Source organism: Chiloscyllium plagiosum, chromosome 3, assembly GCF_004010195.1.
Source record: "Chiloscyllium plagiosum isolate BGI_BamShark_2017 chromosome 3, ASM401019v2, whole genome shotgun sequence".
Classification (NCBI taxonomy): domain Eukaryota; kingdom Metazoa; phylum Chordata; class Chondrichthyes; order Orectolobiformes; family Hemiscylliidae; genus Chiloscyllium; species Chiloscyllium plagiosum.
The window spans coordinates 100,834,006-100,837,730 of NC_057712.1; the positions used below are offsets into that span (position 1 = coordinate 100,834,006).

The following is a 3,725-nucleotide window of genomic DNA, read 5'->3' on the forward strand; positions in this document are numbered from 1 at the left end:
ATGGCCATCCATGGGAATGTCATGCCCCACTAGCAGGACAGAACCAGGAGTTGTAAGGCAAGGATATGGAATAGAGCTGAAAATGTGTTGCTGGAAAAGCGCAGCAGGTCGAGCAGCATCCAAGGAGCAGGAGAATCGACATTTCGGGCATGAGCCCTTCTTCAGGAAGCCCTTCTTCACCTTATCACCCTCGCCTTAACCTCTTTCCACCTATCGCATTTCCAACGCCCCTTCCCCAAGTCCCTCCTCCCTGCCTTTTATCTTAGCCTGCTTGGCACACTTTCCTCATTCCTGAAGAAGGGCTCATGCCCGAAATGTCGATTCTCCTGCTCCTTGGATGCTGTCTGACCTGCTGCACTTTTCCAGCAACGCATTTTCAGCTGTTATTTTTAAATGACTACAACTCTCAAATACATTCAACATTAATGTAGTTCACAATGGTGTGATTCTGCTATCTCACCATTCCAAACAAATTCCACAAATAGCATATGGCACTGATTCATTCCACTTTTCACACTTTGCTCCTTGGATGCTGTCTGACCTGCTGCACTTTTCCAGCAACGCATTTTCAGCTGTTATTTTTAAATGACTACAACTCTCAAATACATTCAACATTAATGTAGTTCACAATGGTGTGATTCTGCTATCTCACCATTCCAAACAAATTCCACAAATAGCATATGGCACTGATTCATTCCACTTTTCACACTTTAGTCGGACCACAGTGTGCCTAAACATGATGTGCAGAACTTTATTCGTCTACATTGCTGGAAATTATTTGTATCATAATTTAGAAAGGGCATGATTTACAAAGTGTACTTTCAGGAGACTTAAGGCACACAAGTACATCAGTACAAGATGATTTTGCACCACGCCAGCACTGCAGTTCTAATCTAAATTCAGGCTGAAACAAAAATTACGGCTGGACAGGGCACCAATGCAAAGTATTAAATGTCCTAGCGGAGGAAGTCTTACTCTTTAAAAAAAGCCAAAGAACTGCGGATGCTGGAAATCAGGAACAAAAGCAGAAATTGTTAGAAAAACTCAGCAGGTCTGGCAGCATCTGCAGAAACAAAGCAGAGGTAATGTTTCAGGTCCAGTGATCCTTCTTCAGAAATCTAACAACTAATTGCAATATACAAATTTAGTAATGGTATAAAGCTGACATTATATATCAGCAATAAACTTATAATGTAGACATGGACTTAAAGTGTAGTTATACTGATTTGATAACTGTATTCATCTCACTAGCAGGGGCTGCAATTCTGATGCTAGCCACAGTTGAAAAGTGTGGCGCTGGAAAAGCATAGCAGATCAGGCAGCATCCGAGAAGCAGGAGAATCGATGTTTCGGGCAAAAGCCTTTCATCAGGAACAATTCTCGTTTCCCTCCTTCTCTAGCCAATGCCTCCCAGTTCCAATTTGGATACTCTCTGTCCCAGCTCCAGCTCCAGCTCCAACTCCTGGATAGAGTGAAATCACTTGTGTTGTGTTCCTCTGCCAATCACAGACTGTTTCTCTCACTTTTCCTGCTAAACGTCTCAGGTTTATGCCTGAAATGTCAATTCTCCTGCTCCCCGAATGCTGCCTGACCTGCTGTGCTTTTCCAGTGCCACACTTTTTGACTCTGATCGCCAGCATTTGCAGTCTTCACTTTCTACCTGATGCTCGCCACAGACCAAACTAGGCCTGTCCAACAGGCAATCCTTAAGCAACCATGTGACCCACCAGTGAGTTCTTTGTAGCCTCCAGAGCCTTTCGTTATAATCCAGGTATGTGAAACCACAAGGTTTCAAATAAAGCTGCTCCCTTAATTAGAGACAATCTCTCTCTTCTGTTTCTGCTGAGAGGTTTAGCACGAAAAGTGAGAGAAACAGTCAGTGACTGGCAGAACACAAGTGATTTCACTCTATCCAGGAGTTGGAGCTGGAGCTGAGAGGCACTGGCTAGAGAAGGAGGCGAACGAGAATCAGTTTGTTGAGCAGAGTCTCCATTTTGTGGGTGTTAGATTGTTATCTGAAAAGGAGGAATGACAGTCAAGCCTCCATTAAGGATCTGGGAATGAGACAAAAATTGGAACCGTCAAATTTGGGAGCATGTACATGACAGTTGGACCATAATGAAAGAGGTGGTGGAATGAGAGTGGCCTTAGTGAAGCAGCATTAACAGGAGCTTGATTTATTTATTTGTCCACCTTCTAAGGCAGTCAGCTAAGGGGATAATTTTATCAATGGTGGGACTAGCTTCAGGCAGGCTTCCCTGTTTCTCCAGGCATCAACATTTTGCCAACGGCAGATCAACCATCCACCAGGGCAGGGCAGCCTTCCAGCAGCAGAGAAGGGTTGCATTTTTTACTTCTAAGGGGAGACTATAGGCAGGAAAGGCAGGACCTGGAGCCCCATTGATAAATCCAGAGGATAGAAAAGGTAGCAATGAACAGCACAGACCAGGAAAGCTGGCTGACCAGGAGGGTATATCAATGGCTCGCTGGGCAAGATTTTTCCCCTTCCTTCCCCAAAAAGGTATCCACAAAGCAGGCTTGGAGGTAAATAAACCCCAGTCCAAAAGGCAACCAGTTTCAAATCTCCATTTTCATGTGAATCCCAATGAGGCTAGTGCAGAATGTGCCCCATCAGACGCAAACCAAAGTAAGTGTTAATTAAACCCAACTCCTTTCCTTGGCCTTGGCTTCATCCTCTTGGCAGCTGATCAGGGCGTGGGGCCTAGTCTTTTGCTCTAACTCTGATTCTTAGCCAAGAAGGTAAAATAGAATTTTGTTAATCAGCCACAAGACTAACTTCCCTTTTAAATTCCAGATCTACGGAACTCAAATGTTACCATCTGCCATGGCAGGATTTAAAAGTCCCGTGGCAATACCAAAACTCAGTCAGCTGCCCTCTATTCCGTTGCTTTGCACTATTTAATGATTTTTTAAAAAATTAATTATTCATTACATTATCAATTTATTACTTTGGACTTTTCCTCCTTGAAATTCATGTTTACTGTTTCTGAAAGCCTGATCTCTCTGAAATGTGCACACTGGCCCCTCCCAAGAACAGAAAAATTGCAATGTCCACCACTCCATGCAAATAGGTTGGACAATACTACAGGTCATTCTGCTATAATGCAACCTCTACAACCTCGTGCTGTAGAAAATCACGCTATAGAAGATCGCTAATAGAAAATTATGATATGGAGGTGCCAGTGTTGGACTGGGGTGTACAAAGTTAAAAATCTCACAACACGAGGTTATAGTCCAACAGGTTTATTTGGAAGCACTAGCTTTCGGAGCGCTGCTCCTTCATCAAGTGGTTGTGGAGTATAAGATCATAAGACATTCTGCAAGAATTATATTTTATTTTGCTCAAAAAACTGCATGAATCCACGCAAGATTCTGTAAATCACTTTTTTTAGAAATAGAATTAGTCTGAACATTGGGGCACAGACGGCCTCACACATGGCTCACACCTTCAATGCATTATCTGAGACAACTTGGCACCTATTGTTAAAGTTCACTTGAAAATGGAATTTTAAAAAAGGTTCTGATGAAAGAATTGAAACCAACATGGTCATTCTAAAAGATGAGAGACTAGATTGCTCCCCACCCCTTTCCGCAAAGACCGTTCCCTCCGTGACTACCTGGTCAGGTCCACGACCCCCAACAGCCCACCCCCCTTTCCCGGCACCCTCCCCTGCCATGGCACGGATTGCAAAACCTCCGCCCAC

The 3,725-nt window shown here is 43.7% G+C and overlaps 1 protein-coding gene across 3 annotated transcripts in view; it reads right to left on the reverse strand.

Moving 5' to 3' along the window:
• Nucleotides 1-3,725, reverse strand: part of bckdhb (branched chain keto acid dehydrogenase E1 subunit beta) — a 284,897-nt gene that overhangs the window by 225,075 nt on the left and 56,097 nt on the right. The window lies entirely within an intron of this gene.